We start from the raw sequence: 15,402 nt of genomic DNA, 5'->3' as shown, positions 1-15,402 counted from the left end.
TCACACAATGTCAAGGTCATGGAGGAGTCCAGCTCCAACTTGGCACAGGGCTTTGCACAGAGCTTGGAGCCCATCCTTTCCCACATGGAACGGGTGGTCACCTCCATCAGCGCACCTGTGGAACCCACCATGATGCAGCGTCTGATGACAGATGTCACAGCTTCCATTGCAGCACAAACATCTGCCATCAAAGGTCTGCTGCCTTGGAAGCTCAGACAGTTGCTATCATGGCTCTGGGGCCCAATGTTGAAAGGGGCTTCCAGGGCATCACAGCACTCCAGCAATCTGTTCTCCAGCAGATCACCAGGATTGCTGAGGCGCCACCCCAGGAAAACGGCAGTGGCGCCATGGAAGACAAACCTGTTGTCCTCTCTCAGGATGACAGCATTCCTGCTCCCACCCCTGCCACTCCGCCAGTGCCCCTGTTGTTGCCTGTCAGCCAGCCAGGCCAGACTGCTGCAGCCCAGGCCGAGATGGTGCGGTCTGAAGCCAGGCTCTCCCGGCCCAGAGCTGCTCGAGGTCGTCTTCCAAGGCCATTTGCACTCTCCTCAAGTGACGGTCAGCAGCCTTCCAGTACCCATGCTCCAGCCACGATGGATGCACTAGGAAAGGTAAAGGCACACGAACGACAGGCACGAAGGGAATGCACAAAGCTGATGGTGGTTTTTATTTTGCCGATGAGCTGAGGGAGGAAGCAATGTGTAATCATAAGGAGGACGATTTGATGGTCATGTGAGAGAGAAAAGGTACGGATTGTGGGACTGTTGGTGAATGGGGAGGTGTCGTTGAGGTTACTGGTGTCGCTCATTAATCAGCTGATCATGCAGAGCCCTGGCAGACAGGGCTTATCTACCTTGTTGCCTCCCTGCCTCTTCCTCCACATCCTCCTCTGTCTCTTCCTCCTCCTCCTCCTCCACCTCTTCCTCCTCTGCCTCTTCCTCCAGCTCAGGGTCTTGCCGGATAGATGGTGGCAAGGGCTGTTCCTTCATAATGGCATGGAGCATACAACGACAAATCTTGATACCCGCTCAGCTGAGTACTGCAGAGTTCCTCCAGAGCGGTCCAGGCAGCGGAAGCTTTGCTTGAGGACGTCTATGGTGTGCTCGACGATGTTCTGTGCGGCAGCATGGCTCTCATTGTAGGCCTGCTGTGCACTTGTGCGAGCGTTCTGGACTGGAGTCATAAGCCACGTCATGAGGAGATAACTCTTGTTGCCCAGTAGCCAGCCTTTGACTTGCCATGCTGGTTGAAATATAGGTGTTACGTTGGACTGCCGCAGGATGAAGGAATCATGACTGCTGCCAGGATAGCGGACATTGACCTGCATGATGCGCTGCGTGTGGTCGCACACCAGCTGCACATTGAGGGAATGGAATCCCTTTCTGTTCATGAATATGACCGAGTTCAGATGAGGAGCACGCATGGCAAAATACGTGCAGTCAATGGCACCCTGCACCACGGGGAAGCCTGCAATGAGAGCAAACCCTCCTGCTCACTCCTGCTGCTTGTCTCTGTCAAGAGGGAATGTGGTGAATTTGTTTCTGAGTACATACAGAGCCTCAGTGACCTTCCTTATACGGCAGTGCACTGCAAACTATGAGATGTTGCTCATATCGCCAGCAGCAGCCTGAAAGGAGCCAGAGCCATATAAATTAAGCCATGGTTATCTTCACAGCCACAGGCAATGCTGTCCTTACCCTGCTCTGAGGCTGCAGTTGTGGCTGCAGCAATTGACCAATCTTAGTTCCGACCTCTTTAGTGAACTATTGCCGTCGGATCCACTGGTCGTCGCTGAAGTTGAGGTAAGAGAATTGGACCCTGAAGGACCTCATTGGATATGGCCTCCTGCTGAGTGCCCTGCGTCTCCTCCTCCTCCTCCTCCTCCTTGTCCCTCTTCTCACAGCTTGCCCTGCTCTGCGTGGCCTCTCTGCATGCTCCCAGTCATGTTCAATTCCCAGAGGAAGCCCTAGCAGGCCACCCATGTCTGGAAGCAACCTTGATGTGGAGATGCCGGTGATGGACTGGGGTTGACAATTGTAAACAATTTTCGACATCGTTCACCTGAGGAAGGAGGAAGCCTCCGAAAGCTTGTGAATTTAAAATAAAATTGCTGGACTATAACTTGGTGTTGTAAAATTGTTTACAATTGGAAGCAACCTTGTTCAGCACACTATTTTAAATGCCACTAACAGTACTGCACTCCCTGTATAATATAGCAACTTTCTCGAGGGCAATTAGGGATGGGCAATAAATGCCGGCCTTGCCAGCGACGCCCACATCCCGTGAACGAATAAAAAAAAAACAACCACAACAGTACCAGCAGCCAGAATAACTAATCCAGCAACTAACCTGTAACTCCTGCATGCTCCCTTTAAATAGCGCTGGTGGTGGTGGGGGTGGGGGTTCTTCATGCCCCTTTAAGTCCTGCTCAGCTGTGCAGGGTTATGACAGTGCATTGGCTGGAGCGGGGAGTTTGAAAATGTCGCCGGCTGCTTCTAGTCAGCGTTGCACACTGATTGATGTCATAATCTCCCTACTCTACATGTTTCCGCCGTCTGTTAGGTGCATGTGCGCAACCACCTTTATCAAGATGGTGTCCTGTGCACGTCACGCTGGAAGTTTACGCGTGCATCTCAGATGCCATTTTCAGGGCTTAGCGCCTGCAAACTGGGCCCAATTTAGCCCCCAGAATGTTTATTGGCAAATTGGTACCGAAAGCAAAATTGGCCAATGAAATTTGTGAAATTTCTTGGCTGGTATGGGAAACCAAAATTTCAGACTGGTGGGTGTATTTCTGAGGCCAGGTCGACTGGTGCAGAGGTGAGGGAGCAACTGCTCTCCAATGTCAGTACTAAGAGTGCAATATAGTTCCGATCTGAGATGATTGACCTCACCTTGTTAAGGTCAGGCTGATTGCCAGAATTTGCCTGCTTTTCTGCACGTCACAGTATTCAAATTTCCCACTGCCTCCGTGAGATGTCCTATCACAATTCTGCAGAGCGTGGAAAATTTAGAATGTGCGGATTTAACTGCAAACGTGTGCCAGCTTGCCGCAGGCTGGCTGCCCTATCCATTGTTTGGACATGCCCAGTCATACCATCTGTACACACATTTTAACAACCAAGCGGTACCTTTGAGCTCAACAGAAGCATTTTATCACTGCTTCACTACTGAACCAATTAGTAAATAAGTAAATAATATACATTTTTTTTTACCTGCCTGTCACTGAGTTCATTTTCCGTGTGGTGATCCTCATTATTCAATTCATAAAATACAGAGCGATTGCATGACATGTTAAACTGCTTCACCACCATGGTTAAGTTTTGTTTTCAAACCTAGTAAACAATTATCTGGATATTTGACACCATTATATTTAATTCTGATGCATGAATTCCATTTTAAGGTAGGTTCTTTGGTGAAATGCATTCTTTTTAAATCTACTTATCCAGTATGGATGGAAGAATACGGAGAGGAAAAACGCCAAAAGGGAAAACCTCATGAGGGCAAAATCCTGCCCGGCAAAATAGCAGCCTGCCAACCAAATAAGAATTGGGCGGACCACGCAAATTTTCCACGGTTGGCTTAATTTTCGTATCGCAGGCCAACTCCAGGCAGCGATACCATCTCTGATTAGGAGCTTGTCATTTTTGTCGAGGGAGGCGGGGGGAGGGGGGTACTGAGATGTTGTGTGCTGCTGCAGGATTTAAAGGCCTGCAGCAGCTTAAAGAAGCCACACCATCAAAAAAAATGATTTCGGCAGCATGATTTCCATTTACTTACCTCAGGAATGTCCGTAAGGCTTGCAGGAGGGCTGAGAGCCTCCCTGGTTCCGCAAGGAAGCAGTAGATGTGCTTCTCCATGAAGTAGGAACGAAATAATCTGCATTTATATACTGCCATTCATGACCTCAGGATGTCCCAAAACACTTTACAGCCAATTAAGTCCTTTTGAAGTGTAGTCACTGTTGTAATGTAGGAAATGTGGCAGCCAATTTTCACACAGCAAGATCCCACAAACAGTAATGAGTTAATTGACCAGATAATCTGTTTTTTAGTGATGTTGGTTGAGGGATAAATATTGGCCAGGACACCAGGAGAACTCCCCTGCTGCTCTTCAAAATAGTGCAATGGGATCTTTTACGTCCAACTGAGAGGGCAGACGGGGCCTCAGTTTAAAGACAGCACCTCTGACAGTGTCAGCACTCCCTCTGTATGGTACTGGTGTGTCGGCCTGGATTATGTACTCAAACGTCCTGGACTGGGGTTTGAGTTTATAGCCTTCTATGACTCAGAGGTGAGAGCACTATCACTGAGCTAAGGCTGACACCTAGCTTAATCCTTTCCTCTGCTGCTCTAGTTTCTGTGCTCTGTCTCAGATACACATAAATAAAAGAAATTCAACCACCCCAATCACTCAGAACAGATTGCAAAATAAACAAGCAATGCAAAGTTTCAAATACAAACTTTCACGTTTCACACTTTGTGATGTTGTTAAAGCTGTGCTGGATTTTGTAATTGTGCCCGATGCTGCTACATATTTCACGTACTCATTGAAAATTCATTCTGTAACGAATTTATTACTCTGTCATCTAATTTGTAGTCAATAATTATCTGAACTCCAACCATTTGAAAATTCTGGCGTAGAGCAGAGGTTTCAGTAATTGGAACCAGATACATAATTACCCGGCGGCTGTTGGTCTCATTCTCCTTACATTTTATCTACTTAATGATATTTGGTATTTCTCAAGTATTGTTGGTTAGAGTCTAAAGCTGTAGCTCATTATTCCAGCATCAGATTCCACATGTGCAACGGGAAGCTTCGTTGTAAATGGTAATAGAATTGAGAGGCATATACTCATCCCTCAACCAACGCCACTAAAACAGATTATCTGGTCATTATCACATTGCTGTGCACGTGAAGAGTCAAGGACACATAAGGTTGAGAAAAGTAGAAGAGGAGGTGGGATCAATCAGGAAAGAGGGATTGAGTGATACCAGGTTTGGGTTTTAAAAGGCTGAAGGTTGTGGAAGAAGGAAAGAAAGAATTACATGGTTTGACTGCCTGGAAAAGATTGAGTTTGAGTGGAAGGCTGTGATGAGTCTGAATTTCGACACAGCAAATATGCAGGGACGAGAAAGAACATGTAGGATGGCATATTTGCATTTTAGGATGAGAAAGAAATGAACGTTCAGAGAACTACTGACCATTGCAATGTCCATAAAATATTGACAAGATGGGTTGTCATGGAAACAGAGAGGTTATAGGATGTCCCGGAGTGCAAAAGAGGTGTTTGAAGAGCTTCCCCAGATATGGGAGCAGTACTGAAGTCTTGGGTGGATTTGTGCTCCGTGGAGAGTTAACAGTTATTGAAAGAAAGAACTTATTTATGTAATGCCTTTCATGCCCCCAGGACACTCCAAAGTACGTTCCAATCAATAGATTACATTTGAAGTGCTATTGTTATTTAGGAAAATACAGCAGCCTATTTGCACACCAAGGTTTCACAAGCAGCAAATGAACTAAGCTGTTTTTGGTGTGATTTGAGGGAGGATACCATGAGAATCACCTGCTCTTCTTCGAATAGAGTCGTAGTATCCTTCACATTGACCTGAGCAGGCAGACAGAGCCTCGGTTTAACGTCTCATCCGATAAAACAGGGCCTCTGACAAGGCCACCTTGCCTCAGTACTGCACTGGAGAGTACTTTACCACAGTTTGAGCAATCAAAAAGTATTTGACGTGAAGGAAGCAAGAAAACTTCTCGGAGACAACATACCTCTGCCGCATAGTACCACCGGAGTTCAAATGGGCAATGAAGTTTGGTGGTGGGCATTTCATAGAATCATGGAATAGAATCATAGAATGGTTACAGCATAGAAGGAGGCCATTTGGCCCATCAAGCCTGTGCCGGCTCTGTGCAAGAGCAATCCAGCTCGTCCCACTCCCCTGCCCTTTCCCCGTAGCCCTGCAAATTTTTTCCCTTCAAGTACTTATCCACTTCCCTTTTGAAAGCCATGATTGAATCTGCCACCATAACCCCTAACCACTCGCTGCGCAAAAAAGTTTTTCCTCATGTCGCCTTTGGTTCTTTTGCCAATCACCTTAAATCTGTGTCCTCTGGTTCTTGACCTTTCCGACAATGGGAACAGTTTCTCTCTATCTACTCTATCTAGACCCTTCATGATTTTGAACACCTCTATCAAATCTCCTCTCAACTTTCTCTGCCGAAAGGAGAACAACCCCATCTTCTCCAGTCTATCCACGTAACTGAAGTCCCTCATCCCTGGAACCATTCGAGTAAATCTTTTCTGCTCCCTCTCTAAGGCTTTCACATCCTTCCTAACGTGCGGTGCCCAGAATTTTATACGTTTCAACGAGATCACCTCTCATTCTTCTAAACTCCAGAGAGTATAGGCCCATTCTACTGAATCTCTACTGAATCCCTCTCATCCCAGGAATCAATCTAGTGAACCTTTGTTGCACCGCCTCTAAGTCAAGTATATCCTTCCTTAGGTAAGGAGTCCAAAACTGTACACAGTACTCCAGGTGTGGTCTCACCAGCCCTGTACAATTGCAGCAAGACCTCCTTACTCTTATACTCCAACACCCTTGCATTAAAGGCTAACATACCATTTGCCTTCCTAATTACTTGCTGTACCTGCATGTTAATTTTCTGTGATTCATGTACAAGGACACCCAAATCCCTCTGACTACCAACATTTCTTAGTCTCTCACCTTTTAAAAAATATTCTGCTTTGCTATTCTTCCCACCAAAGTTGATAATTTCGCATTTCCCCACATTATACTCCATCTACCACCTTATTCCCCACTCACTTAACCTGTCTATATCCCATTGCAGCCTCTTTGTGTCCTCCTCACAGCTTACTTTCCCACTTAGCTTTGTATCATTAGCAAACTTGGATACATTACACTCGGTCCCTTCATCTAAGTCATTAATATAGATTGTAAATAGCTGAGGCCCAAGCACTGATCCTTGCGGCACTCCACAATGCCGTGGTCAATTTGCCCATCCTCCCTGAAGTCTTTGTTCTCAATCATACAGGTAGCAAGTACCTTGTATCTGTTGGACTAGGGCAAAGGCTGAGGCTCCTCCACCCCTACATCTGGGGTCCCCTTACATGCCTGGCTCACAGTCACACCCTCCTCTCCCTGACCACTAATCAAATCTAAATCACTACCTAGCTTAAAGGGTGTGATTGCCTCCTGGGTCAAAGTGTCCAGGTAACTCTTCCCCCGCTGATGCATCGCAATGTCTGCACCTCGGACTCCAGCTCAACAATTCTGAGCCGAAGTTCCTCGAGTCTGCAGACACTTACTGCAGATATGGGTTGCTGGGGATGACGCTGCTGTCCACAAACTCCCACATGCTGCAGTTATGGCACACCACCTGCACTGCCATCTCTATCTAATCTTGTTTTATTTATTTACTTAATTAAAGTTTTAATGTAATTAATTCACTTGGTTTATTCTTAGTTATTTTTAAAATTAATTTATCTAGATTAAGTTATTAATTTAATAAAGTATTAGTAAGTAATAGGTTCCTAGTTTAAACCACTCCCCTAGCTTAGAGAGCAAAGAAATATATTACTCACCAACTACTCACCAACCTGCTGTCCTCTGATTTCACTCTTTCAAACTTATGCCTGTGTTTGAGTTGGTCTCAGCTTTATATCCCTGCCCTGCTCTCAGTCACTGGACCCTCTCCTTTATATCCCCGCCCTGCTCTCAGTCACTGGTCCCTCTCCTTTATATTCCCGCCCTGCTCTCAGTCACTGGACCCTCTCCTTTATATCCCTGCCCTGCTCTCAGTCACTGGACCCTCTCCTTTATATCCCCACTCTGCTCTCAGTCACTGCTCCCTCTCCTTTATATCCCTGCCCTGCTCTCGGTCACTGGTCCCTCTCCTTTATATTCCCGCCCTGCTCTCAGTCACTGCTCCCTCTCCTTTATATCCCTGCCCTGCTCTCGGTCACTGGTCCCTCTCCTTTATATTCCCGCCCTGCTCTCAGTCACTGGTCCCTCTCCTTTATATCCCTGCTCTGCTCTCGGTCACTGGTCCCTCTCCTTTATATCCCCGCCCTGCTCTCAGTCACTGGTCCCTCTCCTTTATATCCCTGCCCTGCTCTCGGTCACTGGTCCCTCTCCTTTATATCCCCGCTCTGCTCTCGGTCACTGCTCCCTCTCCTTTATCTACCCGCCCTGCTCTCGGTCACTGGTCCCTCTCCTTTATATCCCCGCTCTGCTCTCGGTCACTGGTCCCTCTCCTTTATATCCCCCCTCTACTCTCGGTCACTGGTCCCTCTCCTTTATATCCCCGCTCTGCTCTCGGTCACTGGTCCCTCTCCTTTATCTACCCGCCCTGCTCTCGGTCACTGGTCCCTCTCCTTTATATCCCCGCTCTGCTCTCGGTCACTGGTCCCTCTCCTTTATATCCCCCCTCTACTCTCGGTCACTGGTCCCTCTCCTTTATATCCCCGCTCTACCCTCAGTCACTGGTCCCTCTCCTTTATATCCCCGCCCTGCTCTCGGTCACCGGTCCCTCTCCTTTATATCCCCGCTCTGCTCTCGGTCACTGGTCCCTCTCCTTTATATCCCCGCTCTGCTCTCGGTCACTGGTCCCTCTCCTTTATATCCCCGCCCTGCTTTCGGTCACTGGTCCCTCTCCTTTATATCCCCGCTCTACCCTCAGTCACTGGTCCCTCTCCTTTATATCCCCGCCCTGCTCTCGGTCACTGGTCCCTCTCCTTTATATCCCCGCCCTGCTCTCGGTCACTGGTCCCTCTCCTTTATATCCCCGCTCTGCTCTCGGTCACCGGTCCCTTTCTTTCTTCTCTCGGGTCTCTAACATGAAGCATGTTGAGAAGTTATTTTCCAGATATATGACGACGCTATACAACTCAAGTCTTTCCTTATATTCTGTGCGCCCTCTATTAACAACTCCCGTTTGCCCAACCTCCCATATACCCCATCATTTATTGTTACCACAGTATTGTTTATTTTTGCAAATCTAGGTGATAACATAACATTGTGGGATTCCTGGATCTTGTTTACTCTTGTGTTGAGCAATGTGGAATGTATGAGTGAGTTTAAAAGTGAGCATTAGAGTGCAAAATTGTCAGCCTTGGCTCAGTTGGTAGCAACCTCGCCTCTGAGTCAGAAGGTTGTGGGTTTAAGCTCTACTCCAGAGATTTGAGCATATAATCTAGGCTGACACACCAGTGCTGTACTGAGGGAGTGCTGCACTGTCAGAAGACGTTAAACCAAGGTCCCTTCTGCCCTCTCGGGTGGATGTAAAAGATCCCATGGCACTATTTTGAAGAAGAGCAGGGGAGTTCTCCCAATATCCTGGCCAATATTTATCCCTCAATGAACATCACTAAAACAGATGATCTGGTCATTGTCTCATTGCTGTTTGTGTGACCTTGGTGTGTGAAAATTGGCTGTCACTTTTTCCTATATTACAACAATGGCTATACTTCAAAAGTACTTCACTAGCTGTAAAGCGCTTTGGGACATCCTGAGGTCGTGAAAGGTGCCGTTTAAATGCAAGTCTTTCTTCTTTCTTTGAAGTTTATTGGTATACCATGTTGGCCGAGAATGAACATTGTAAATATTGTAAAAATAATATAGTGAGCATGTAGAACAGACCCCTAGACAAAGTAGTTAAATTGGCATTGACTGACCCCATTAAAAAGAAGGGTTATGGACATATTAACAGCATTGTTTTCTTTTCTAGAGGGTAGATTTTCTGATTGGCATGAACAATCCCTCCGGTGACAAATGAGCAAATGGTACTGGAAAATTGGAAGCTTACTGAACACATCAGCTCCCCACACATAATGGGCATTCTACTATTTTCTACACTGCGTGGCCTGCTCCTGTAAGGAACATGTGAGAACTTCATTATGGATCAACAATCTCTGTTGGTGAGGCACAGCCCTCGGTCTCCCATATTTCAGGTGGACGTCACATCCAGAGTTATGCCCAACCTTTGAAAGCGAGCATCACAGGTGAGCAACATTATTGCGTATGGAAAAGAGAGCTCTTACATATACAGAGTCAATGGCATTAAGCAGTGAGACAAAGGCTAGAGGCACTGATAATATGGTGGCTGTAGTGCTGATGATGTGTGCACTAGAACTAGCCAACCTCTTAGCCAACTATTGCAGGGCAGCTACCTATCAATGTGGAAAATCACCCAGGTTTGTGTCCTTCCCAAAAAAGGGGACATTTAACCCGGCCAATTACCACTCTATCAGCCTCCTCACAATCATCGACAATGGGGATGAAAGAAGTTACCAATGGTGTCATCAAGTGACATCTATTCACCGATAACCTGCTCGCAGACGCTCAGCTCAGGATCCGCCAGAATGAGATCTCATCACAGCCTTGATCCAGGCACGGATGCACGACCTGAACGCCAGAAGAGAGATGAAAACAGCTGCCATGGACATCAAGGTCTGCACTGGCCCTGAGGTGGCCAGCAGACCTCAATTGTGGGAGGCCACTGCAAAGGCGCCTGTGAGCCTGGGCACCAGCTGAGGCAAGGCTCGTTAGGCCCACCCGAGAAATATTCGAATTTGCAGCACTCCAGCCACTTGGAATTGGTGTTGAAGTAAAGCCTGATATATATGTATATATGAAGAGAAAAGTCCAGCACCTTTGCCCAGTGCCCACCACCCCATGCCTCCCTGCCTGGTTCCTCAACTTCGATGCCAGGAAATCACCTGGCACAGAATAGGTAGCCAGCGGCCCTGTACTGTTAGTGCCCTAAATTCCAGTCTTGGCACTCACAACACGCCCGGAGTACCAGACAATTGTGTGAATGATCCGACCTCATGCTATCAAGTGAGATCAGTTCATCTGTGCGCAGATATTTCCAGCACCAGCAGCACTGAATGAGGACTGTATTATCAACAACAACAAAAATACAACAACTCGCCTTTAAGGTAGTAAAACGTCCCAAGTTGCTTCATAGGAGCGATTATCAAACAAAATTTGACACCGAGCCGCATAAGGAGATATTAGAACAGGTTGGTCAAAGAGGTAGGTTTTAACGAGCGTCTTAAAGTGGGAGAGAGAGGCGGAGAGGTTTAGGGAGGGAATTCCAGAGCTTAGGGCCTAGACAGCTGAAGGCACGGCCATCGATGGTGGAGCGATTAAAATCAGGGGTGCACAAGAGGCCAGAATTGGAGGAGCGCAGAGATCTTGGAGGGTTGTGGGGCTGGAGGAGATTACAGAGATAGGGAGGGGCGAGGAAATGGAGGGATTTGAAAACAAGGATGAGAATTTAAAGCCCAGGCTTTAATATGGCTGACAGACTGAGCTCACTATGTCTCAAGCATCACTTCACCACACAGAGGGAGACACGTCCTGGGTTGGCCACGCAGATCTGTGAACAAAGTCATAAAGCAATACAGACGGGGGCCTCGGAGCGGGCTGCTATGCCACCTGCTCGGCCAGGAATGGTGCAGCAGGGAGAATATCAACAAAGGGAAGAGGAGAAAAATAATAAATGCCTTAAATAAATATGAATAAGAACATAAAGCCTGGAGTGAGAAAAGACCATGGTGGGAGACCTGAAGAACCACCTCAAAACTTCAGGGTCAGATTATCTGGAGAGGGGGCGGGGGGGGCCTTACTTATCTCATTTGCTGCTCAAGGGATCTTGCTCTGTGCAAATTGGCTGACAGTTTGTCTACATAACAACATCAATTACACATCAAAATTAAACTCATTGGTTGTAAAGTGCTTCCTGACGATGTGAAATTGTGCTAGATCAATGCAATTTCTTTCTTTCTTCACTTGGAACGAATTAATCTTAAATGCAGTGGCTTCTATATCAACGAACACACAATAGCTATTTGCTTCTTCGGAATGCCAAGTCAAATAGCATACCTCGCGAATATATTTACTCCCAAAGTATTGCAACGACACTGAAAAGCTTTTAAAGTTACTAAAACAGGAAATGTACTCAATTCTGATGATTTCAGCAGCAGCTGTATTTAATATACAAGAGTTTGAAAACACTTCAGCCAAATAAGGAATGGGTTCCAAAAAACTCCAATCATAGACATGTGTAGTGTTGCAAGGAATTTATATTGGTTGTTAACAGCATGTGAGTTTTAGTTAGGCACCATGCTAATAGTCATCATTATCATTGCTTGCCACTCCAAAACTGAAGGCTCTGAATAGGGCCGTCTGCGTCTGGGTCTGGGTCCACATCTACGTCTACGTCTATGTCTGCATCTGCATCTGCATCTATGTCTACATCTATGTGTACGTCTCCGTCTATGTCTGCATCTATGTCTACGTCTACGTCTGCGTCTACTCCTTCTATTGCAGTCTAGTTGCGTGTTGTCAGATTTGGTCCCTCCCATAGCTATCTGCATTGGGAGTTGCTGCTATGGTAAGTGTACCTGACTCGGCCCTGACCACACTGATAATAAGGGCTAGCGATTCGGCAGAGCACAGTGCGACTTGCTACTTGATGTGCGGCAATTTTGCCCGAAGAATCCTGGAGATGGTGGAAAAAGTGGTCTGCCAAGGCAGTAATAAATTACTCGCTTTATTGGTAATGGACCCACTGAATCTGGGCAATCATCTTACACTCTCCTGCTAACTGTGAGTAACTATCAAAAAAAACAACTGTGATATGCTTTTCAGGAGGAAAAACAAACTCACTGAACAGAACCTGACCGTATCAATAAAAAGGGAGCAAATCAGTAAGGTTCAATCACCCTATGAACATGCTGAACTCGAGCGAAGCTGTAAATTTAACGAAAACACGCAGATGGAAAGGCGCCAGGATGATCAGCATCTGAAAGAGAGAGATGAGTTCCTGTTTTGACTAAAGCTGTGCTCCCTATCTCACGCAATCTTCCTTAAAAGTTACTATGGCTACAGTTGAGCTGTCCTGGAAGTTTCAAGCTGTTGAATGCTTGACTACTCACGAGAAGGTCTCCAATTTGGGTCCCCAGGGCTGGGTGTCATTTTCCTTAGCTTTGTCAGGACTCAGCTAGTCCTGCAGATGGCGTACCAAATGGAGGTCAAGTCTTCTGTTCCAGGGTAGGAAATTCTTTTTGTGACTTCTTCTGATAAATGATAGGTCAGTACCACTAAGGGAGGAACATATGGCAACAAGACATCAGCGTGTTTTTTTTCTAAGATACTTTTATTGCATTGCTTGTCTTTGGTTGAGTATTTCCCAAAGCATCTATTCAGTAAAATGAAAGGAAAATGATCACTGTGTTTATAGTTAGAACGTGTTAATCAGGAATCCACTGACATGAACAGAGAGGAAAGCTTTGTAATCTGTAGGTGTTCTTCGAATGTGATGACATCCATGTCCACTGTAAGAAAGATGAAAGAACTTGCATTTATATAGCGCCTTTCACGACCGCAGGACGTCCCAAAGTGCTTTAAAGCCAAAGAAGTACTTTTGAAGCATAGTCACTGTTGTAATGTAGGAAATGTAGGAGACTGCAACTAGCAATCTGGCTAATGGAAATCACTTTGAGTGTTGTTTGGAAGGGTAAGGGCAATTGTGCATCCATTTAAGAGGTCAATTTGAAAAACAAAACAAAAGACACTTAATGTATCAGTTTCCCTCTGAGAATTAAATAAAACCTTAAGAATGCATTATAAATGTTGCTCCTTTATGTGATAAAGGCCTTGGATAAAGAACCTAAGTACTATGACATGGCTTCAAGCAGTTTTATCTTTTACGAGCATGACTTGAGTCTTTGTAGTAATAGTGCTGCTATATCATGGTAAAAATTAAAGAGCTGTCATTTTGTAGAGAAGAGTTTGGTAAAGATTTTCTCACAAAGACGTAGCATTGATGAGGCATTTTCTGTGGGGTTGTCCTGGTATTGTCCAGGATTAACCTGTTTTTCTGATTTTCTTTGACCACTTTCATTTATTCATTATACAGAAATCTTAGAGATGAGGGGAAAAAGGCGGTTTGACTGGACTGGGCAGTTGGAGGCGGGAGGTCATGTGATGAAACCTCCAGGAAGATGTGCAACCAGAGTTGGCAACCCTCATTCTTGCATTAAAACACATCTTTGAGCCATTTGTGAGTGATGTCATCATGATGCATGTCTCTTTTGGTTGCCCCCCTCAAACAAATGCTCCTTTAAGAAAAAAGGTGTCAGTACCCTTTAAGGTGACTTCTAGGTTATATTAATGAAATAACAGTGAAAGGAAATGTAGATGTCAAGGAAAATGCAAGAGGAGTTGTGGGTACCACATGAGATAAAGTCCATTAGGCAGTTAATGACATTTTCAGATATCAAGCTGGAAAAAATAATATTTAATCGCTTAAACATTGTCTTGAGTCCATTAGCTTTATGACTAATAGATTGATCCATGGAAAGCACTGGAAGCAAATCTTTGTGTCAATAAATGGCCTCCTTGGAGGAATGTTTTATAGACTTACCTCTCTCTCGCTGGATTTTTATTTCCTTTCCTAAGCTTACGAACATTAATTTCACCGAATTTCCTCAAACCTCATTCCAACATCAATAGGATCGAAGGTTGAGATAGCTGATGTCATATTGAACAGGGATTGGCACTTAACCAGCCCTGGTAGGGTTGAGATCCTCTGCAAGTCTAAAACTGCACAAAGGATGGGATTGAGTTGCTTTGCTTCACTAATCTTAATAATTAATCATAAGGCATAGAGCTAAATGGAAGAAGAAAACTTTTGCTATCTAACTTCCATTTTAGAAATTTCTAGACAGCCCACTCCAAAACTGGACTGTTGGGTCTAAACGCAGAGGAGAAACAATGCTTAACCTTGATGCTGTTTCTGCTGCTCCCATTGGAACAGTTTGGTGCAGGCGTGCCCTCAAGCTTACATCTTCCCCAAGTGATTGGCCAAACATGGCACATCCTCACCAGGGTGCTTTTTCACTCAGAAATGCAAAAAACATCTCAGGCAAAAGATATTCTAAAGAAATTATTTTAGTGTTAGTACTGTTGATTGACAGTGCTGTTAATTGTATCCATGTGATTTATATCAATTAGTGTTAATTGTATTCAGGTGGTGCATATCAATTGGGGACTCTCTTGTATCCATTTATAAGCGAGCTTATCTAGGGTGTGAGTTGTGTTGATCTCTGTGAATAAAGGCTTGGAAGCAACTGAAGACCAGGCTCTAGTTTTTTTTTCATTCATGGGATGTGGGCGTCGCTGGCGAGGCTGGCATTTAATGCCCATCCCTAATTGCCGTTGAGAAGATGGTGGTGAGCCGCCTTCTTGAACCGCTGCAGTCCGCGTGGTGAAGGTTCTCCCATAGTGCTGTTAAGGAAGGGAGTTCCAGGATTTTGACCCAGTGACGATGAAGGAACGGCGATATATTTCCAAGTCGGGGTGG

General features: G+C 45.6%; 1 long non-coding RNA gene across 1 annotated transcript; it reads left to right on the top strand.

The window, feature by feature from the left end:
* The first annotated feature begins 1,666 nt into the window (after nucleotides 1–1,666).
* Nucleotides 1,667–15,159, top strand: LOC137331001 (uncharacterized). Its single transcript, XR_010965349.1, has 3 exons — nucleotides 1,667–1,802; nucleotides 9,757–10,030; nucleotides 13,957–15,159. It is a non-coding gene; the product is annotated as an uncharacterized lncRNA (long non-coding RNA).
* The last annotated feature ends 243 nt before the right edge of the window (nucleotides 15,160–15,402 follow it).

The sequence above is a fragment of the Heptranchias perlo genome, chromosome 13 (genome assembly GCF_035084215.1).
Source record: "Heptranchias perlo isolate sHepPer1 chromosome 13, sHepPer1.hap1, whole genome shotgun sequence".
Classification (NCBI taxonomy): domain Eukaryota; kingdom Metazoa; phylum Chordata; class Chondrichthyes; order Hexanchiformes; family Hexanchidae; genus Heptranchias; species Heptranchias perlo.
Note: the sequence above shows the minus strand (reverse complement) of the source record. Positions and strands in the feature narration are given on the sequence as shown.